The following is a 23,532-nucleotide window of genomic DNA, read 5'->3' as shown; positions in this document are numbered from 1 at the left end:
ATATTATCAGCAGGAGATATCAAAGTCAGTGAAAGGATAACAAAATGAGCTAGAAGCAATTTATTAGAAAGGTATGAAGCAAACCTGTGTGGTACAGTTACACAGATTTCAGGAAGCATTTAATATTAAAATGCTGAAGTTTTGAACCAGATGTTTTGCAAGGGTTTAGTTTCAAGCTTCCCTAGGAACATTAAAACAAAAAAATTTTATTGCATGCAGACATAATATATCAGCTTTCAGCCTGCAACTGAAAGGAACAGGGTCCCTTCTGTGTATTCATCTGGTTTGCTTGAGCATATCTTTGTCATTCAGCTTGTATCACCTAGTTAAAAGAGTGACTGATTATTGAAACCAATCCAGAGTTTATTGAAATTGAGAGGACTGAGTCTGGGAGGTGCAGAGCAATGACTGAAGATGGTAGCTGCCCTAACCTGCTGGAAAGGGATTGAAGGCACTCAGGAGAGGGCCTTGATAATATTCAATGGAGAAATTAGAAATTGCTTTGTTGGGGAGTAATCCTTTCCCTGGTAGCTTGGCCTCTTGTTTCTGCTGCATTTAAAGTGGACCATGCTCCAGTACCTGTGGGACAGCAATCCCAAAGAAGGATGTCTGAATATAAAGCTTCCTCAATGCAGCTGGTAATCGGACACACACAGTCAGTCCCCTTGCTTGCAGTAGCATGGAAGTGGAGTAAGCAAAACTGGAATGCTGCCTGAAGCTGACATTTTCTCCATTTCAAATGTTAAGGACAATTTCTAAGAAGATCCTTATTGCAATTACGATTAATGACTTCATGCTTCTAAGAGTTCTTGCTTAATTGCCGTTGCACATGTTTTTACAGCTGTCCTTTTATATAACTGGTACCCTACCCCGTGCATCTGCCTCAAAACTCAAAGCTTTTTAAAGCACTGTGAAAGAACATTAGTTACAGAGACCTGAGGAGAGGGTCTCTGTAACCCAGAGGGAGGAGAATAAAATTTAAAAAAAAAAGAAAAGAAAAATTGAGTTCAGAGCAGATGAGAATTAGGAATGAAAGAAAAAAGGCAGAAAGGAAAAGGAAGGTGAAATAGGAAAAACCACAAAGTACAAAATGTCAGTGGAGACACAGACAAGAATAGTGTTTCCAATTGGAAGTGTATGAATTAATATCCTCTACCAACAGCTAAATCGTTATTGCAAGCAAAAATAATGTAGGAAGCCCATGAAGGTGCACATGTGGCAGAACAGGACAGCTATATAACTCTTGAAATCTTTTCTTCCTCATATTTCCTTCTGCTCTGGTATGAAGCCATTCTGGGATAGAAGGGGGCATTTGCCTACACTTCAATACATTTTCAGATACTGTGAAATGCTAAACACTGAGAAAAGGATTGTGGCATTCACCAGTCCAGATCTGAGTGTGCACAGTGAGTGTGTGCACCTCAGCTATCAGGAAGCAACCTGATCTATAGGAAGATGTCCCCTACCTGTGACAGGGATGTTCAATTAGATGATTTTTTTAGGGTCCCTTTCAACCCAAACCATTCTGTGATTCTATGATTCTGTTATATTTATGATACAGGCCAAAATGGGAAACTTGGACATCCTGCTGGATTTTGCAATATCTATCATGCATGGAAGCTAGCAGGGTCTGATCATTCATACTTACAGCACAACAAATACAGAAATTATTTCAAGTTGTAAAAAATCCAGTCTGCCATTTTCTAGCACAACTTGCAGTCAGCTGAGATGGGAGCTAGCACGTTTAAATCATCATCTTTTTCAAAACTTAAATCAAAGTGTTCAGCTCATAAAAGATGAAGGCAAACTCCTACAGAGCACAATAATATACTTAGCATTAAGCTCTTAACACTTCAAAGTCATGCTAGACTTTCACTTAGGGTTTAGGTCAGCTACATTAGTGTCCAGCATAGTATCATACATCCTACTTTGTGGACAGTGGTTTGTAGGGATTCCTTATTCCTTATGTTTTTATTTTGTTCCTGCAGACAAAGTATGTTTTAAAAAATCCTAGAAGATAGCCTCATTGTGAATATTCAGCACAATGGACAAAATGCTCTCTCTAAATGAAGAAATCTGTGAAATTTCACCTGTTGGAAGGATATTTGGGGTATGCAAATCTGGAGTATTGGGGTAGTACTGTACTTAAAGGAGTAATCTCACTGTATATTCTCAACACCTTATAGAAGGGGTTTGGCTCTGCATCTGGTTAACAGAGCAGATATAGAAATCTTCAGAAAATAATTGAAACCATGAACTGGGTAATACTTAATTTCCAAGCCTGACTGATCTGAAATGGCTGCTTCACATTGTTTGCAAAAGCAGCCAGAACCCCTGGTCATGTGTATGTAGGGCACAAGAATGGTCTGTGACTACTACTAAAAATTCATCAATGATGCAGATGCATTTGAAACACCTTAGGTGCTAGAAAACTTTCAAATGTCCACAGTACAGTCATAATTATGTTGCAAATATTATTCAGAAGTATTTTGCTATTGGTACTGGGGGACAATACCACATTATACATTTCCATACCTGAACTCAGGAAGAAATGAACTTTGATTTCAGTCTTTGCCCTTGTGCCTCCAATATTATATCTCACAGCCCAAAAACAGATGGTTGAATGCTTGTTCCTCTGCCTGGGTCTAACATATTTAACTGCACACATAGACACATTTATATATTAAAACAGTAGACAACAGGTCAGATCGTTAGCTGATGTAAATAAGCAAAGCTCCTTTGTCTGTGCAGACAGCTCTGATTCATACCAGCTGAAGACCAGTACATTTTCACTAGGTCTGGATTCAGTAAACCACACACACACAGAGTGCAAAGCAGCCTATTGTTTGAAGGAAACCTTTCTTGTTTAGGGCACTGCTGAACAAATAAACTAGGCAGCAGAGGGAATTAGCAGGAATGAAGAGCATTAGATCCTCAGAGAAAATAACATCAAAAAAAGCCCTTGGTATCCATCAGTCAGAATTCCTTCTGTGCTAGACAAAAGCTGCAATGGAAATTGCTGTGTCGTAACCTATGTGATCCCATACTGAATAATTTACTTGAAACACTGTGCTTCCAGCACTGTGCAGATCAAGTATCATGAGCAAGGGAAGAAAGTAAAGGAGAAACTAGAAAGAACTTAAATACTATTCAAGCAAAGCACTTAACCACACATTTAACTTCTAACCTAAGAGCAGTCCCATGGAAGTCAATGGGATTACTTATGTACTTAAGTAAATCATGTGATTAAATGGTCCAGTGGATCAGGTTTTTAAAAACCTGCATGGCTGTTACTTAAAAATGGATGCAGTACAACAGAGTAAGGAAAGGAGAAAAATCTCTTTTCCATCCTCAGTTTCAAGTGTACTGACAAAAGCATGATAAGATCTAGCACTAGGAAGTTAGACTTGGAAAAATCCAGCCTTGAAATAAGACGTTTCCTCTTTGCTGTGAGGAAAATACTGAGACAGCTTACGAGACGGGAGTGGATTTACCCTCACACAGAGTTTTCGTGATGGTGTTAAGCATATTAAAAGAAAAAGGGGATTAATCCAGATTCTGAGAGTAAAGTCAAGGAGTTAAAAAAAAAAAAAAAAAATTAGCAGTTTCTGGAGAAGAGACACCTCCATCAGTTTATTGCAGCATATTGGTCCACATCCAACCTCCAGCTCAAAAGATTCCTAAACCACTGATTATGAGACAGATGACTTTATATTTCCCTGCGTTTTGTATTTCTTGTAAGTATCTACTGCTTTTGGAAGTACTACTTGGCTGGACATATTTCTGATTTAACCTAGTACAACCATATTTCTTTTCAATACTGTACTATACACACACATCATGAGAGGATTAAGCTGGCTTAATTTAACTGGTATTTGCAGTCTTTTTTGCCCCCAAAATATGTCAGCCTGACTTGTGCTTACCTCCTTTGTTCATGAGTTTGATATGGAAACATTATTGATTAAATTTCCTGATGCTGTTTGACAGTCCTGAGCTTCCTTCAGGATTTGGGAAGGGAGTACTGCACTGCACAGTCATCTGTGACTCGGTGGTTGTCAATGGAGCTGAAGTCATGTGGGATCTTCTCTCCTGAGCAAGTCCCAGCAGCCAGGGTGCCACACTGTGACAGAGGGACCTCCATTTCTCCTCTTCATGGCACACACTTTCTAATCTCCTAAGGCAAAAAAAAATGTTATTTCAATACTGTCATATCTGGATAAAACTTGCATATCCTGTGGTTAACTAGAAACCAGACCAGATGACCTAATTCAGTTTTTTCTGGCTCCAAATGCTGTAAATGCTTGTCCTGGGCTAGGGCCCATCAAAGCCCATCTGAGCCCCTGGAAATACTTGTATTGACTTCACTCTGCATGAACAAGATTTCAACTCAATGTACAGACTATGCCCGAGTCAACAGGGGTCCAAAAAGAATGTGGCTCAGCTTGCAGTAAATACATACAGCGAAATGACCACAAGCAGAGCTATTCAGAAAGGACCAGTAACAGCATCCTCACAGAAATTCAGTGTGTGAAAGCTCAATTAGCTATAGATATCAGCAGGAGCTATTCTTCTCAGCTTTCTGTATGAAAGGTATACTGAAGTTATACGTATTTATTTATGGGGGAAAATTTTAGGGTGGGCTATAGGACCCTACAAGATTCAGCCACTGGAGACAAGCTGTTCTACCACAGTTTATCCATTTCCCAAAATAAAACCAGCATCAACCCACATAATTTAAAGGGTTCTAAATGAGAAAAGACTCATGCTTTAGGCCAGGAGCACATCTGGTATAGCCCTAAGGATCTAGTTCACAGCAGTAATATTTTTCTGCTGTTTTAAGCCAGAACTTCTGCAAGTTTCAGTATGAAGGCTCTTAGCTTTAGACCTTAGACAGGGCAGAATGCTGGGAGCAATTAACTGCACACTTTTACCCTAAATACAAAAGTTTAATATGCCTATGTCACTCATGGCAGAGAGGTGATCCCAGTTTAAATGTTGAGCTTTTTTGTTAAATCCTGAGCTGTGATTTTCCTGCTCTTCTTTATGCAGTGATATAGAACCATTGAAAGATAGATGCATCTTTGCATAAAAATGGAAGTCATCATTGTCTTAAAAGAGGTGTTTAAAAAGCAGTTATGTGTGAGCCATTAACCTCATTTATATAATAAGATATTTAGGAATGCTAGTTGGGAAATATATTTCACTTTGTACAGGTTACAACAACATACCTCTTCAGCTTGCCATTATTTTTATCTTTATGTATAGTCACAGTAAAGGAGATTTGCATATGGTGGGTTTGTGTCTTTGTGGGTAGATTTGCCTTCTACACCTTCCATCTGTGGAATATAAAATCTCAGGACTTCATGAGGCAAAGGTAACTTGAGACATAACCCTGTTCTACTTGGCAATTCGAAATTCCCACATGAGACCAAAAATTTTAAAGAGTATAAAGATAAGGGTCTGTTTTCTCAAAGTGGGTATATTAAATTAGGGAGGTAGGTGGTTAGCCAGGCATGATAACAAAGACCCCTTGCAGAGCAGAAGTGAGAGCCCAAGGTCTGGCTCAGCCTCAAGCACTGTTGAGCAGAAGAGACTACATTCCTGGACACTGGGTGTGATAGACAAGTGTTAGAAACCATGAAGCACTAATTATGTACATGTGAGCAAAAAATGTGGTAGCTGCTCAGACAGCAGGACTGTGTGTGTTTGAGAGAGATGACTAATCTGGAAAATTTACTCGAGAATGATAAGATAACCTGTTTTCGTAAGACAGGGATTTTTTTCCTCTGCTTGTTTGTGAGGCGTGCTTTGTTTGCTTTTGTTTTTAATTATATTATTTGGAATTGTTGCATTTTCCTGAAAAGTTCTAACTTTGGCAGTTTTCATCTATGCAAGAGGCATGCACTCAAGACAGTTGAAAGTGATGTGATTACTTGTTAATAAGAAATTAGCTGTCACAGAAAATTATCTTGGGAAAAAAAATCCAGTGAATTTTGCTATATGATATATTTTAGAAAGGTCTTCAAATTCTCTAAACTGCAAAAATGCTGCCCATCATTTCACAACACTCTGGGGAAAGACAGCTGAATCCCAGTTTTAATTGTGAAATTGTAGGCACGGTTTCATGCATTTGGAGGAATGTAAAATATTTCCATTATCATTTCTTGTTTTTCTGCTTATCCCTGCTCCTCTGTCCTTTCCTCACCACTCAAAGTAACATTTGGGAAGGGAGAGATATTTATCAGGGATACATAAGATTTCCCATGGAGCTTCATACAAAATAGATATTCATTAGAGGACAGGGGGAAAAGGCTTTTTCAAGAAGAGGCTTAGCAGGGAAAATTGAGCATTTGATAACAGCAGTGTGGAGAGAAATGCTGAACCATCGCCATAGGGGCTGGCAGCTGAGGAGAGAGCAGAACAGTGTGGGGTAGCACAAAGAGGTTTTAATTTTTTACAAAAAAATAGTCCAAATATGATATCCTGGCACTCCTGGACTGGAATAGAGTCCAAAGGGCAAGTTTGGTGTTTGAAGATAGAGACTGGGCACAGGACCTGAAATGCTTCCTGGGCAAGAACACTGCACTGACAGAGAGATGTATGTCCATCAGCTCAACTACCATAACCAGAGACAGGATTGGCCATCAGCTAGTATCTTCCATGTGCTGATCCCACACGGCTGCAACACTGCCACTGTCTGCTATAAATCCCCTGTGAAGGAGCAGGGTACCCAAGAAAGGTGTTTGCACATGGACAGAGAGATGGGAGACCAGACTTCCATGTATCTCAATACCACATCCTTCCTGCTTGTCTTATTTGCTCAGATGCTGAGTTTCCTCTGGAGGCAGTTCCAGGGAGGCATCTCAATTATGTTGATTAGCAAATCACAGCTGTTGCTCAATCCAGATGTTAGAAACTGCCTCCAGCTTCTCCCAGGAGCTGAGTTGCCTGTGGGTGATTGCAGAAACATCTCGTCCTCTACCCTCCTCCCTGTACCACCTGGTTGGTGCCACCCCCTGCTCTTCTGTGCCACCCCACAGGGCTGGCTGTCATTACAAGCCAGGACAGGTAAGATTAGACGATTCAGAGCTGTGGCTGAAAGAGAACCAGAACATTAAGGAGCTGTGTGTTTTTCAGACTCATAAGTAATGATTTCATTGCAGATGAGGATGCTTAGGCAATGTGTGAGTTATCAGAGCTGTCTTCACTTCCAGTTTCTGGGTCCAGGCTGTGTTCTGTTTCCAGACTGATGTTAGGCAATGATGTGCATCAGCCAGCCATCTCCCCTGTCCACCCACCCCTGCACAACCTACACAACCTGTACAGCCAAGGTACTGGCCCTGAGGATCCATGCATAGGTGCAACCTCAAACACACATGGGGAAGCATGACATGATATATCTTTCACTTACTGGGTGATGAGAGACCAAGACAGATGAAGAACAGCTGTAGGAGCTGCACAGGAACTCATCTGCAGCTTTTTAAGAGCCATAGCTCCAGGGGAACTGTTGCTCTGCCAGCCACTGTTACGCATTACCAAATAAAAGGGCTCCTGTCCTCTCCTGCCTCAGTGACATTCCTCTATTAAGGGCTTAATTGTCTCCTTAGTTGTCACTGTCTGAGGGAGGGGGATATAGCAGAGAAAGAGTCATAGGAAAATTGGTGGAAAACAAAGTATCTGGCCAGTACATTTAATTCAGTAGATAAATTCAGTAGGGTTGGATTTACAAAATGTCTTCTGTGCATCCGACCTGGGCTATCATTTAGACTTTAGAAGTTTCTTCAAGAGCACTTTAATTGAATTTACTACCTAGAATTTAATTAAGTTTACTATATATAGTTGCAACTCATAGTTTCCTGGTAGTAATGCAGCTCCTTCCATTAAATTGCACTTTTAAGACAAATGACACCCATCCTTTTACCTATAAATGTATAAAATAGTATTTCTTGCTCACTTGCAACAAAGGACTTTGATGCTAAATTGTCTCCTGTTACTAAATGGGTTGAATATTTTCACTGCATCTGAGGAAACAAACCAGACAGGGATCACCTGGTTTGCAAAGTATACTTTAAAATGTTTATTTTGCACCTTTGAACTATTTATTTCTTTTCACTGCCATCACAGAAAAATATGGGTTTATACTTAATAAACATCAGTGAGAAGCTTTCTATGCTTGTTTAAACAGAAGTAAACTTGAAGACCTTGTCAAAACAAGTAGGTTAAGCTTGACTAATCAGCTGAACTCATTCTATTAATAGCCAAGGTGGCATCATTATTCCACTAAGTTTTGTCTAGAATATTGGGGGCAGGTACATATATCCATACAGAAGATATTAAATCAGGTTAATCTTTCCAAAATGAAAATACAGTAAGTCATTTACTCTCTATTTATTCATTCTGGGAAGGAGTATTGTGCCCAGTTAAAAGAAGAAAGGACCAATGAAATTGAGAGTTTTTCAGAAAACTTCATTATGGATTGATTAGGTGGAGTTTGAAGTGATGTTGACATCCTTATGGAATATGGCCACAACTGTAGTTAAACTATGTGCCAGTGGAGACATTAAATGCAATCTGATGCAATTAAGATTACTGGGAAACACAGATGCACTTTTGATTTCTGTCAGTTCTATGGCAGAAGGGTATAAAATTGCAAGAGAGGTAAAATCAGGTGTTACATTTTCAGGTTAACTAAATGCAAATTTAACAGCCTCATCCAAGCCATGATTGATGGGAACTCACACTTTGCCATCATTCACCATTTCCTTCAGACCTAACATGAGTCTTTTAGTCTTACAGTGCCTTGTGGAAAGAAACTAAATCCACTTAAGGCATCCACTTACATCATTTGCATATAATTTTCTTTTTTGTGATGCTTTCCTCTCCAGCTCTAATGGATAAGTGTGTGTCTATGGCTCCAAGAGGGAGTCAAAGTTTAGATATTTCTACACATAATTTCTCTAGGTGATAATCAGCAGTACTGAAAAATCCAGGCACTTATTCATCTTATTCATGAAAATTTCCCTAGCAGAAGTTTCTGCTTCTGAGCTCTCCTAAGAAAATGTTTCCATCTCTGAATCTTTAGCCCAACAAACAAAAACACAACAAAATCTTTACTTAAGAGAAAAGGCCTGACACTAATTTTAGACATTGCTTTTAGCCACCAGCCAAGGCAACAAACCAAAAGCTGCTATCTGTATCCTGCTGGAACCATACAGATAAGCAAGTAGGAGAAGCATTCCCAAGGTCCCAAGTATCTGGATTTTAGATAAGAGCTGTGTGAGCTACCCAGAGTACAAGGATCTAAGAGAAAACCCTGTATTTTAGTTTGCATACCTCTGAAATATTAACAATATTACTGAAACATTTTTCTGATGTTAGGAATGTGGAAACAACAAATGGACAAATGATTCCTATTTCCTCAACCACTGTCATAATTCTGTGGAGGTATAAGGCACTCAGATCTCACTGTTTCAATAAAATCATTTAACAGAGTTGCCACAGTCCTTTGTTGCCATCTCATGGCATCTATGCTTTCCCACTGGTAGTATAATTATTTATTGAAATGGTTTCTTACAGGTGTAAATTGCCATGTCTTGAGACATGGAGGAAATAAAATCTGTCCCATAAATTATGGGGGCATTTATGAGAAAAAAAAATACACTACAATTCCCCATCTGCCTGAAATGTGTGTGTTAAAAGAGCTGCATGTGAAAGGGCACAGTAGATTAATAAAGTGCTCTCATGTAAGTAAGTAGCAGGGGCTCCCTAATTTTCTTACAGGTCATTGTGTTAACAAAGGGCTTACACTATTGAAATCAGAGCTAATCTCTGTTCTTGCTACATATGTCAAGGATTGTGGTGTCTGGGTCAGGCTTCAGTTCTCACATACACAAACAGATTGAGGACCTTTGTTGCTTGTGAAGTGCACACACTCCCATGGAGCTCAGAATGGAACAGCTTCCTAAGAAGTGATAATAAGAAGTCTTGTTCTGTGTCAAAGCAGCATTAGAAAATAGTAGTTGTTTCATCAGATTGTGTCCAAAACCCACTTCCACTTTTCTTGAAGAATGGAAGTGGGTTTGGAAATGAAAGATATGTACTTAATTTTGCTGATAGCTACTATCTTTATTCACTCTTTCTTGTCATTTTATATGGGGAAGTTCTCTTTCCATCCTTTCAGCTCAAGGAAGAGCTTCCTTCCTGTTCTAGCTTCAGAGCTAATACATGATATTTCTTTTTTTGTACAGAGAAATGAATATAGACACATTTCAACAGAAACTTCTTCAATGAAATGTTTTCACTTCTGCTCAGAGGAACCAATATGAGTTGTTGCCAGAAGAATCTTCACATGCATAACCTCATTAGAAGCATCCTCTTCTGGCAATCAGCAAACACAATCAAGGACTGAAATAGTCATGGAAAGTGCTCTCTTATCCCTCAAATAACTTGACTTACACCTGTTGTCAGAGCAGGAAGCAGTTTAGAGAATAAAGCCTTATGATCTACTTATTTCAACACTAGTCAGTATTAAAAATAACCATATAGCTGCAGTTTTCCAAGTGGGACCAGCCAAGCAGCTGTATTCACTCTGTTATGTGCACTTAAGGCAATTGTTCTTTGCACAAAAAAACCCAAACAAACAATGTGGTATACTTTACTCCATGTTTGTATTGTTTGCTTGTGGTTAAAGAGTATTTGCTATCCTTGGTGTTTGGACTTACTGCAGAAATAGAAAAGGGATTTTTCATGTCATGGATAAAACAGAAAAAATTAATTTTGTCAACAACTCAAAACATTCATTCATATAACATGAAAAGTCCACTTAAATGCGGACATTTGCCACAAATACCAAGTCTATATACTTAGCACATACTTCTTCTATTTCTTACTATGTAACTCGGTCCTCCAAGGTCTTGCTCTTCCATTTCTTATTCACTGTGTTCCAAGTAGCCAAGAAACCAACAGTAAAATGAAAGAGATTTATTTCCAGACAGCTCCCATTTTGTGATTAGATGAAAACCCTATTTGCACATGCAGGTGGGGGCATTTATATTAGGAACCCAGTTATGTGGCTGCTTTTTTCACTCTAGATTTTCCAAGATGTCCCCAGAGCCTCTCCAATCAAAAGCTTTTTACAAATGTTTTCTATAAATCATCTTGCAGTTTCACTGGCAGGATTATTCACCCCAAGAGCTGCAGCTAACCCCTCCATGCCAAAGGATGCTGTGCTGGCCCTGTCTGTATGGCAAAGATGGGACTGCCCAGGAAGGAAGACTTCCCTGGGGAAATCCTAGGGCTGGGAGATGTGCTCATAGGATCTCCTACCTTTTCTATCCCTTACAGAATGCTTTGAGTCAAGGTGGCAGCGTGGTACTGAATGGCCTTGGGCTGCAATAGTGACATTATCCCACTGCTGAGAGACTCTGCTGTGCTCCCACCCGTGAAGGAGCACTCAACACGGGGTGAAGAGTTTTGACCACCTGCCATTATGCAGGTAAATCTGTCCCTCTCGCCTAGCTCTTTCATCTTCTTTCACAAAACTGTGTTTTGCTCACCATCCTGTCTCTAAATGCTTTTGTGTCAATGATGGTGAGCTGCAGTCAATGTCTGCATATTGCCAGTGGGATCACAATAAGGCAGATGCTTTTTATTCCTTGAGAGCACTTGGTATATGGTGCATTATCTTGCATTTTAATTTATTTATTTATCAAAACACCATGCACAACAAATCTGAGAAAGGACTAGAGGAATTTACCCAACCAGCAAGTGCCTATTCTAAGTAAATGCCTTCTCCTATCTGATGCTGTACCAAGCCTAAACTGGAGAATACATTCACTGTATTCTCTAGTTTCTTCTTCAAGTAACCCAGAATATTTGCAGAGATGAGGTCTGCTCTGCTTTGCCTGGAGTATTGGCTCTCATACAGCAATAACTATATAACAGCTCACACTTAATTTTAGCTTCTTCCCAGTTAGTCAGGACAGGAAAATTGACATTGCCAGAAATAAAGGTATTTCTGCTTATTGTCACTTTGTCCATAACTCCAATCTAAGGACACCTGCTTCACTGCTTTCCTCATCATATTTTCTGAATGCGCTTTCATTCTGTCTATTTAGATTGTGGAGGTAATATATGTTTTCTGAAAGCTTTTGAGCTGCTTTTCCAAAAACTAGGATCTGCTTTTCCATTTTTTCACTGTATTCTCGTTAATTAGAGCAACCTCTTAGGGAAGTCTCAGGGACTTTAATCTTAGTGCTTCTGTAACCAGTTGTACAAAAGGGAGTATTTAGAGATGGAAAGTACCCATTCTCCAGGATCAGGATTGGATTTCAATATATTGAGCAAAGAATGTTATGAGTTCAGTGTCTGGGGAATCTCCTGATGGAGATTTCTGTGGGAATCATCTGAAACCACAGAGTTGCACAACAGTAGCTCTGCTGTAAAAGGGCAGGTGTTTGCAGGGTGGTGGCTTGTCTGCTGACAGATAACCTGGTTTGCTAGGGGAGATAGTCCTTCTGCCCACAAAAGTATCCTAGGAAAAATCAGAGGTGGTAAATTCAGTCTGGTTTTGGATGATTTGGATAGTATTTCCACTGAGGAAGGCAAACAGTCCCACTGACAAGCCTTGGGGAGAAATCTTGGCTTGCAGAGTACATCCTGTAGGAGCACCTGATCCCAGGCAGTGGCCTCCCAAAGAAACCTGAGATGCTGCTCTTTGGTTTGGTCACAAACTAAGTAGTGCTTTTCCTGGATAACTTTGCTCCTTCCTTCCTTGGTTGTTTTTTTTTTTGTTTGTTTGGTTTTTTTTAATCCTTTCCTGAAAATTTTGTATGATTTTGCTAATTCCTTCTTATTCACAAAACAATTGTCAAAACTACTTGGTATCTCTCAGCTTTTTGTTCTGTACGTGGGGATGGAAGTGAGCAGGATTGCTTTGCTGCTGTCCCGAGCAGTCCTTACAAAAACAGCCACTGTGATGTCAAAAGAAACAGTAAATCTCTGGCATAACAAAAGAGAATCAAAATGACTTACAAAGAAATGTTAAAGCAGCGTTTTTTTCCCAACACACACACCCCACAGTATTGCAGAAAATTCCTTAAGCAACAGAAGTGGAAAGAGAAACAAAGTTTAACATTTCAGTGTCTTACTCAGCAAAGTTTTCTGAGGAAAACAGATCAGTTGAAATAGTAACCTTTGTTAGTTTTTCCATATACTTTATTCAAATAAAGATATGCGAGCTACATGTGTTCCTGTTTAATCCAAAGACTTTATTCTAAACTCCTTGGATGTACATTAACTTGGTATTTTTATTTATTAGTCATTGAAAAGAGTGGCACACAGGGATAATGTTGAATGTGCTGTAAATCAGTGCAGTATTTAGCTTGTAGAGATTTAATCAGAAAAGTTAGATTTGTAGAGGGAGGAAATATCTTTTATTAGCCTAGCTGCCAGAGTGAGCAAAAAAAAGGACAGAAATCTAAAAGCTTTTCTAATTAGGCCCTTCAGTCTAATAAAAAAATAGCACCCTTAAACCACAAAAGTTACAGCAACACCAGTATGATGACACATAAAACGAATCATTTGTGCAGACATGGCCACAAACCTCTGTAACCTCATTGTCCACATCCTCCCTTCAGCCCAAATATAATATATGGTTATCACACTCAGAGCTAGTGATTTTGTTAGAAAAGGGGAGGCTGTATTTGGTGCATTTGATGAGGAAAATGAGTTTAGGCAGATAAGAGTAGCCTGTCTCAGCCCACAGAGCAGGCAGGAGGATGGCGTGTGCAGGACAACTGCAGTGTAACACCAACTCACGACCAGGAGGAAACTCTCCATTTCAAACCCTGAGCACTTGCAACAAAACAAAAATAAATCCCAGCTCTGTGATCCTTGTTTGAGTATTGCTCAGGCTCATCAAAAGATGCAGGATTGAGTTTGAGTGACAAGTTTAGCATTCTCTTAGGGCAAAGGTTTGAAATTCCTTTACCTAATGAGTAATTGTATCATACTGTGCCTGCTGAGCTGCTAATGGCAAATGAGAGACATTTTGGGACAGAGGGAAGCTAGAAGTCCTTTCTAATTAAGTGTGCCCCTTTCTGAGTCTCTAGATAAATTCCACGATAGTTTTCAGTCCATGCTTGCACACTACATCTTTTTCTTCTTTCCCCATTTTTCCTGAGTGCTCTGTCCACTATGCTGCAGGCAGAAAATTCCTCTTAAATTCCTTTTGTGTCTGGTCATTCCATAGATTAAATCACAGCCCCTTGGTTTATTATAAGAAATGCAACCCTCACTGCTATCAGCATGTCCCTGGACCCTTCCTATTACTGTTTCCAATCTGAAGCTTCCTTTGGATCCTTAGTTTTATCAAAAGTCCTTTTTCCTAAACCTTCTTGAACTATGATCTGTGAATTTATGCATCATCTGGTTATTGCCAGTGTGCTGTCCAGGCCACGAAGTACACAAAATGTCAACAAATGTGCTCAGTGCTGCTCTGGAGGTATGGCCACTTGTCTCACATTTGGACTGGATGTGTGCCAGGTCATGCTGAGCCCAGGAGCCATGGAATGGCTGAGGTGCTCTGTAGGGAGCCTCACCTCAGATTTGCACCCCATAGCCTCTACACCTCCTGATGAATCATCCAAATTCCTCTTTGTGCTTTCATGAACAAGCTGTTCTGCCCCACGCTTTCCATTCCCCCCACATCCCACATGTTTCCACCACTGCAATATGGATACCCTCTCCAGCATGTTTCAGTGTTCCTAAATCTTCTGGGCAGCAGAAGTTGTGGCTGGCTGGGATGTGCCTGCATGCCAGCTGGCCAGCCCTAACGTGCACGTGGGCACGGGTCAGATGGCCACTTCCAGACTGAACAAAGGCTGAGCTCTGTCTGCATTCCCATCAGGAACAGATGCTCCTCTGGCTCTTGTTTTCCTATGTGGACAAATGGCTCAATCAAATGTTTAGGAAATGAGCGACTTTGAGCTCTGTGTCTTTCTGCTAAATCTGATTGAAATGGGTGAATAGCAGGGCAAAGTTCTAAGTAAAGATGACACACTGGTCTTGAGAGTTGACACACAGATTCTTGTACAAACAGGCTGCAAAAGTCACGTAGGAATAGTTTTCGTAAGAAATAAGGCTAACAATGTAATAGCCGGGGTGGAGCGTGATATCAGGGAAGCTGGATTTGGCTTCCTGATTCTGAGACTCAGCCTGTGCACTCCCATAAATAATGTTGCTGACAGGCAGTTTTAAATTGCACAACAAATGGACCAGGGCACGGCTACTCAATGGAGCAGAGCAAAACATCCCCTGTTCTTTCCTGCTTTTCTGCTCATTGCTGCCCGCTGCCTCCTTCTCCCCCTTCCCTCACACAACCAAGTGTAAAGAAGAGATCTACACTAGCAGGCCTCTCCTTTCCCGAAGGGAAAATAAATTCCGATGGCTGTTGTACCCCCAGATCTCCTCATGCGAAATAGAGCCAGCTTGTGTGAGTGGATCTCAGGCAGCAGTGTTGAACCCCTCTCATCTACAGCCAGCTCTGGTGCTGGTCTGGGTCTGGTTCTTGCATGTGGTTTGGTTCTGGTGCGTGCACCTGAAATTTCACATGCTCAAGGTGGTAGACAATGTCTACTTGCAAATTCTGAAGAATAGATAATAAAGTAGTGGAGGCACAAACTGCGCAAATGGGGAAGACTAGAAAGGGAGGGAGTGTGTTTGTGAAGCAAAGTTCATAGCACATGGGCACTTTGCAAAAAGCTAAACAGACACTAGAAGAAATTCTCTTAGGCCTTTGTTATATTCCATCTTCCTGAAACCTCCTCCGTGATTTGAAATTAAGCTGTTTTGGCACTGGAATTTTGCCACTCTTCAGATATTCTAATTATCTGCCCTAACAGAAGCCTGGTTTCCTAGTTCACTGTTTCTTTTTCCTCCCTTGAGACTATTTCTGGCATGTGTTTCTACATCATTATGCGAGCACCGAGTGCAAAAATTGTCTTTAATGTTTCAGAAAGACCGTACTTAGTTTATCAAGTGAATTCAAATGTGTAAACCTGTAAGAAAATCTGCTGTCTTTTTCACTGACCCTTTTACCCTTTAGGATCAACCTGAAAAGCACTTTGTAACATACATAAAAAAGTTCTGATTTCCTCTCCCTTTTGCACTTCCTTACCTGACACACCTGATGTGAAGCATTGCTGTCTTACACATTTATCTGCTCTCCTCCATTTGGAGCCAAGTCCTCACTGATTGTGATGGATATAGAAAGGGAGAGAATGTGGTTCCTCACAGAATTCATCACTAAGAGGTAAACAAGAAATACTGAAACTATCTTGAAGTCAGATTTTAAGTGTCAGGCAAATTTTGAAAAGACCAAGCAAAACTTAATGGGATATTGTAATCAAACTTGGGGGATGTCAAGAACTTTTTTTAATTAAACTGAAAAATAGTGGCAGTGCCCAGAATATTGCTTATTATAGAGCCTCTCATACACCAAATGCAGACTCCTGGCTCTGGAGAGAAAATTTAAGAATGGTGGTATGGGTAGATAAGTGGAGGGCCTGAGAGATTTTTAAAGCATCCACAAAAAAAAAAAAAAGAGGCCAGAGATGGCCTCAAAGAGGAGGCAGGAGAAGCAGGGCTGCTGTGGGCAGCAAGGAGACAGCAGAGCTGAGGTGGGCAGGGACAAAGGTCTCACCAGGGATCCCTGGGAGGGCTGGCCCTGCCAGAACTGATGCTCTGAGGGCTGTAGCAGAAGAAGCAGTGAGTCTGTGTGTCCTGTGCAGTGACCCAGGCAAGGGAGGCACCCAGGTCATTGTCATTCTCCCACGCAGATGCTCTGCCCCAGTAGCTCTCCATTTGCTGTCTGCTGCTCTGCCTGGCGCTGGAAAAGAGCTCTCCATGTCTGCTTTGCCTTTGCTCTTTGTTGGGTTGTGCTAAATCAAAAGCCAGCCCCTCAATGTGTGTGTAAAAGATGTCTAAGCACCCATTTTTTAACTCCCAAGTGGGCTTTGCAGCTTCTCTGCTGTCCCTGCTCTTCTTTACAAGTATGTGTTGAACTACACTGTGTCCACAAAGACAAACATGCCAGTCCAGCAAAGAAGATAATTAAAATTTTATTGAAAACATACACCAGGAAGAATGTCTGTTTAAAGCCTCCCTGCACATAACTATAGGCTCTACCTTTTGTTTTCAGCTCAGGAATGAACAAACCACACAGCTAGGATTTACAAGGAATGCTTATTAAGAAGAAACAGTTTCAAAGAAGAGTCTGAACTGCAAGATGCAGAATTACTAGTAATGACATGAAGCAGGTTGGAGCTGCAAACAGGCTGTCCTTTCGTGTTCAGCAATTTCAGTCCTGGCAGCTGCTGCAGCTACAGCTGATTCCCTGTTCTGCCCTGCCCTGCCCAAGAGCTGTGTAGGTGTACACATACACATTTGTCAAAGGAAAAAAAAAAAGAAGGATGGAAAATACTTTGTTCTTAATGGGAAAATATCCATCTCACAAGGTTTAAAATGGAGAGCTTTTTTCCTCACAAAATGGAAACCCTATAAAATGTGCATACTGTAAAATAGCCTTCCTCAAAAAACTTTGAAGAACAAATTAGCTGATTCTGTGGCATCTCACCAGGCTGTGGAATTTATGAAAACCGCATTCCTTGGATTCTAAAACACTGGCCATCCCGCTGCTCTTTCAAATAATGTTGATTTTGCTGACTAGTCTCTCTGAGAGCCAGCACAGTTGTCTAATTGTAAGTAAATAATCTCGGAACAAATCCATGTTTGACATACTGTCATACTAGCATTTACTGTTTTGCAAAAGGGATTTACTTCAAGGATATTGAAAAATTCCATTGGTGTTTAAGGGGAGTAGCAACTGTGACCCTCTATAAATTAAAATCCTTGACCCTGCTATATGATATAGAAGATCCAAAGTATTTCACAAGTTCAGGTCAGTGAAGGCAGAAAACAAGCTCTGCTTCTGAAGGTGCGGTATTATGTTCACAAAAACATCCATGAAGGTTTACAAGGGTGATACATTTAAAGCTTAGGCTCTTAGGCTCACGTGCAGCCCCCCCATACCTTCTTTGGGAATGTGTAAGGTTGATTATAAAGGTCTTCCCTTACAGATCATGTTGCTAGGAAAGGATATGCTGGCCACATTCAGAGCTGCTGTAAAGTGCTTAAGAGGGACACTGGTGCCGCTGTGATGTCAAAGTTCAAGAGCCTCATGAGTCCTGCGGACCACCTACAACCTGAGGCTGACAAATCCTAGCATCCTCTACATTCAAGGGAAGATGAAGCCGTGAAATCTAGTCTAAAAGCCTGGAATGACCAGCCTTGTTGGAAATCAAAGAATAGAAACTTCCACAGATGCTGAAGGGTTCAATCTGCAGCCTTGGGAAGAGCTTAGATGAAGGTACACAGACATTGGGTAGAGAAATTATAAACTGATGTCTCTATAGTTATAAGTAAGAATATGCCTAGAGTATGTAAGAAATTATATTGTAGAATGGCTTGAGGTTTGAGCTGTAATGGTGTGAGTTATAGGGTAGGTTAGAGATCTAGAAACTGTAACAGAGGTGTGTATGAGTACGTGACCTGTCAGCTTATTGGCTAAGACACAGACACAGTGCAGCAAAATTAAGCAAAGATGATAGGTTATTAAGTGAAAACAAGCTCTGTGTCAACTGCCTATTGGGCTAAAGTGTTATTGCTATGCAAAGAAAAACTCGTGACTTCCTCGAGCTATGGCTGACTTGTTGCTCCTCTAAACCTCACGCCTTGAGACTATATCTTATCTGGCTACTCGAGCAATAAATCATTTCAAAGCAAGGTGGTCCCATCCCTCGTTCTTCATCTCGACACAGCCTGAGCGTGGCCCACCACTGCTCTCCTGAGATCCTTTCAGGGCAGGCTGGGATAACACAGGGACTTGAGCACCAATTGCCCCACTGCTCTTGAATGTAATGCCACAGCTGTAGTGGTGACACTAACCCAAGTGCTTGTTGAGAAGGGTTTTCTGAGATGTCATAACTCTCTTTCCCTGGCTGTACAAGCCAGGACCTAGCAGCCTGGCACACGAGCAAGCTCGAAGAGCTCGTCATGATTTCGGATGGTGACACCACAGCAGCAATATGGGCACAGTAGACTGCATGGCCTGTGGTGCCTGGGAGCCCCAACCCTGCAAACCTCTGAGCCTTGTGCAGGAGCTACGAACATCCAGGGCAAAGCAGATGATAAGGGGAATCTGAAGTGCAGGATCACCCCCAGGAATAACATACCCATGCACATATATTGAATATTGCAGCCAGAAATAGGAAGGATGCTGGACTGAATTTCCATCTTTCATTCTTTGATTGAACATAAGCTACATGGTGTGTTGGGTTTTTTTCCATCACCACTATGAAGATACAGATCTATACCTCTCTTTGTGGAATTCTTTAAGAGCTGATATTTATTATGTCATCATTGTAGTTGCTGTTTTCATTTGCATCAGCGCTGCTTACTGTAGCTCTTGTTTAATACAGCCGTGGAAGAATGCATCCTTTTGTAGCACAGCCACTGTAATATCACAGTCACTTTACAACCTGCTTGGAAAGGGGTGCAGAGCTCATTACAAGTTCCAGTGATTCCAGAGTTACCCCAGCACCACAGCCCATTAAACCCATGAGCCTTATTGAGGCCCAAAGCAGATTCTGAGTGTGATGCAGAATTCCCAAAGATGTGTGCTTTGCCTTGTTAGATGTAGGTTGATGTTTGAAGTTTTTTAAGAACACTGTCTAGGTTCTCCCAGTCTGTCACAGTGCTGAATTCAATGTGTCTTGTACCATTAAGTAAGACAAAAAAGGTGGCAAATCAAGAACAATCAGGTTTTCATATCATATTTTTATATGGCTGAATACATATTCTTTTTACTGTGCATTTCATGTAAATGGAGTGAAAAGTTGTAGCCTGTGACATACTCTAGTTCTAGCCCCTTTAATACTTCCATTCTAATGAAGAGACAAATCTGGCTTATTGTGAACATATTTCATTGAAATATTCATAAGAAATAACAAAAATGTTCTGTGACTTACGAAAACATTCAAATTAACTATCCAGATGTCTAAAAGGCCCTGTTAATAACATGTTTGTGTTTGTCTGAAAAGTTAAACTATTGAAGTACAGTCAATATGAAAGTGTACAAAGTTTTGTTTAAATTCTTGGCTCCTACAGGGAAAACCGTCTCTTTGGATTTGTGTGCATCTGTTTCTATCTGAAATTAAAATCCAAAGAAACAGGAGCTGGAACAATTTTTGGTGCTGATTCAAGTAGTGCATGAGAATTCAGGTCAGTTTTTTCACTGGATCAGTACCAATTTCTTTACAAATTTTATTTCCAGTCAAAGAAGTTATGATGATGCTTGTTCTTAAAATGTTTTTGAATGGGACTGCATAAAAAACTTCAGCATGTCAAGCCAATTCTTCTGGACTTGTGTGCTGCTCATGGAGAGATCACTCATAAATGCTGCTAACAAATTTGGCCTCTGTGACCTCATGCTGTGAAGTTACCTCAATAATTAAAAGCGTTCCTATATCAAATAACAAAGCCCCTTTTTTGACAGTGGAATGTGTAATGTTTGTAGATTTTCCTCTCCAGTAAGCTGTCAACATTTTCAAAGGAAAACAGGAAGATGTCTAGTGGGGAGATCACAAGGTAAGGAGCCAGGAGGTCTAGGTTTATTCCTGGCCCTGCCACCATCGCATTACATGATGCACAGCTCCTCTCTGCTTCGTTTTTGTTATTTCCCACACAACAACAGTGCTCCTGAAGGGGCTCTGGGCTGTGCTCTGGGTGCTGGGCACCATTGGGAAAGCTCTGGTAGCAGGGGCTGTTCACAGTCATCCAGAACTCCTGGGCTCATTCAGCAGTGTGAATTTTCAGAAAACATTGACTGCCTCTGAAAAAAACTACTTTTTTTGCCTCTCTGAAAAGTTCAGCTGCTTTGCAGGGAATATTAACCACTTTCCCATGAATACATGTACTGGCCACAAAGGTGCCATTACAATGGTTGCCATTTAATCCAATGTTTGTCTTAAGCAATAAATTTTCAGCGACAATCCAATAATATTTCCCTGGGATCCCAAATGGCTTCTTTTTTTTTTTTTCCTTTTCTTCTTTTTGAGGCTGAATTAACAGTTACGTAATATAAGGAGGTTTGGGGTTCTTTTCTGCTTTTGCTCCATAAATGATTTTTTGTTAGGCACAGTGGAAAAAGAACACCATATAACAATTCAAAATGAAGCCATCTGGCTTTGTGTCCATCTAACAGTGTTAACAAGTACCCCACATCTAAAAGAAACAAGAAGCACCGTTTCTGTGCAGTGTTCATTTACTTCACTTTGAAGGAGCATAACACAAAAATGAATTTATTTAATGAAGTGTACATGTCTTCCTTTTTCTTTCCCATGGCATTTCACTACTTCCTTTGCCTGTGTTTCAGTTTCTTGCCTCCACTGTGGTGCACCTTAAAAATCAGAAGAAAATTCTCAAAGCCATGATCTTGCTGTTCAACTTGGTGTGGGCTCCTGCCTCACAGCCCAGCAGAAGACAGGTTACCCAGGTGTGAGTGCAGATAAACTACTCCACATGAAGGGAAAATAGAAGGCAACTGCAGTTATCACCAGGATGCAGCCCCTAAGTCAATTCAGAGTAACTCATTGGCTTGTCCCATACCCTAATGGGTTTATGCTTCCAGCATGTGAGTGCACTGGATGATGCAAGATAAATATGAAAAATGAAAATATTAAAAATATTTTCATGACTGTTGGCATTTTGATACTGCTTGTGGGAAGAAAAATAAAAGAGCAGAAGTAATTTCAAGCTTAGACTCATGCTACTAGTAAAGTCTTACAATTAGTCTACAACCAGTCTTCCTTAATGTGTGGTCTCCAAGACATCAGAAGGGAGACTGTGAAATGATTGTGAAAAAATTAAAAACCAAACACAAATACACATATTCCCACGGATGCAAAAAAAGCAAACAGGCAAAGCAGGAGAAAATAAAATATGAAACTAAATAAAAATCATATATGGAGTCTAGCTTTAGTATTTGACCATAGTGAAAACCATCTTGGCAAGGGCATCCCTGGATTTCTTTTTTCCTCCCCCAACCCCTTAGGTGGTACATCAGTAAGGAGCAGTGGTAACACTGGCAAATACCTTTAGTGAGGACACAGATTTAACCAATGAATGGAGTTGGGCTCACACAGTAAAAGGACTTCACAGAAAAACATCCCAAATTAATACAAAGTTTGTATGGACCAGCCTGTCAGTTTGGGAGTGTTTAGTTTAATGCTTCTCTCTGTAGAGCCATAGGCCAGCACAATGCCTCTGGCCCTTCCACCACAAGGAGGTAGGACAGATTTGATGAAATAGCTCTGCTTGGAAGTGAAGATGGGCATCTCTGTAACTCTGCAACTTATTTTGGTTAGGAGGGAATTTCATCTCTCTTGGATTCTCCTCCAGAAGCTGGTACCTGTCTGGTATACTATACAATGAACTGTCTCTCTGGAGGGCACAGAAGTGACAGGCAATGGCCAAGGACTTGTGCTGCTCTTCATCCCTCCTCTCTCATCACTGAAGGAAAATGCAGGTGCTAGACAGAAGAAAATTCAAAAGAGCCTCCTGCAAGGCAGCTGTCTTGATCTCTGCACCTCTTCAGGCCCAGGACATGCACAGCTGAATAAGCAAATCCATAGGATGACCAAGCTTTAAGTGAGATAAATAAATAAATTAGTTAATTAAATGTTGATATAATGAACTCCTAATTTATATATAGCACCCACAAATTATCATTTGAGCTTCTCACAAGATAAGAACAGTTTGGCATATTCGTTGGAAATTGCATTATGTTGTTCCTGTTTCTGAAAAAAAGATGCCCAAGGAGCCTCTTGCCTTCCAAGAGCTGAGCCAGGGCAGGCACCAGCAGTGGTGGGACTGCAGCAGATGTGAATGGGCTCTGTACCAGGGTATGGGCTCTTTTCCTGGAAATCCTGATGTTTGCATGCACACATGCACATGCCCAGCTAATGAAACTCTGCTGATACTATCAACAGCTTTTCTTCTTCTTTTCCATGACCATCTGTGGGTTTGACTCATTTATTCCAAAACTGTGCAGCTAAGTCTGCCTAGCTATCTAAAATTAAAGATCTTAGCTTGCTTTTCCTTTTTTTTTTCCCCCTCTCTTTTTTTTTAATGTGGTTTCATTACAATCCACCCTCCTTTCTGCTGTTGTGACTGAAAGGAGCTCATTTAGGTGTCCAAAGACAGAGGAGAAGAGTTCAGAAATCCTGTGTGGTGTCATCATCTTGTAGGGGAACGTGTCTGAGAGAGCATTTAAATCTTCTGTGTCCATGCTGCAGACTTTCTCTTTTTCCTGGTGACACAAGTGTTTTCTTTGTGATTAGCTCACCATGTGGGAATCAGTGTCTTAACATGCATAACAGCGCAGCAAAAGTTTAGAATACGCTACAAAGCTTA

At 40.6% G+C, this 23,532-nt stretch overlaps 1 long non-coding RNA gene across 1 annotated transcript in view; it reads left to right on the top strand.

The window, feature by feature from the left end:
- The window catches only part of LOC147655487 (uncharacterized), a 38,662-nt gene extending 16,586 nt beyond the window's left edge, over window positions 1-22,076 (top strand). The window contains exons 3-4 of the long non-coding RNA XR_015287419.1: window positions 11,344-11,494; window positions 18,138-22,076. This is a non-coding gene — a long non-coding RNA (uncharacterized LOC147655487). The remainder of the gene's footprint in view (window positions 1-11,343; window positions 11,495-18,137) is intronic.
- Window positions 22,077-23,532: the final 1,456 nt, after the last annotated feature.

This window comes from Cyanistes caeruleus, chromosome 1 (genome assembly GCF_971803275.1).
Source record: "Cyanistes caeruleus chromosome 1, bCyaCae1.hap1.1, whole genome shotgun sequence".
NCBI lineage: Eukaryota > Metazoa > Chordata > Aves > Passeriformes > Paridae > Cyanistes > Cyanistes caeruleus.
This window is presented reverse-complemented; position numbering and strand designations above follow the sequence as displayed.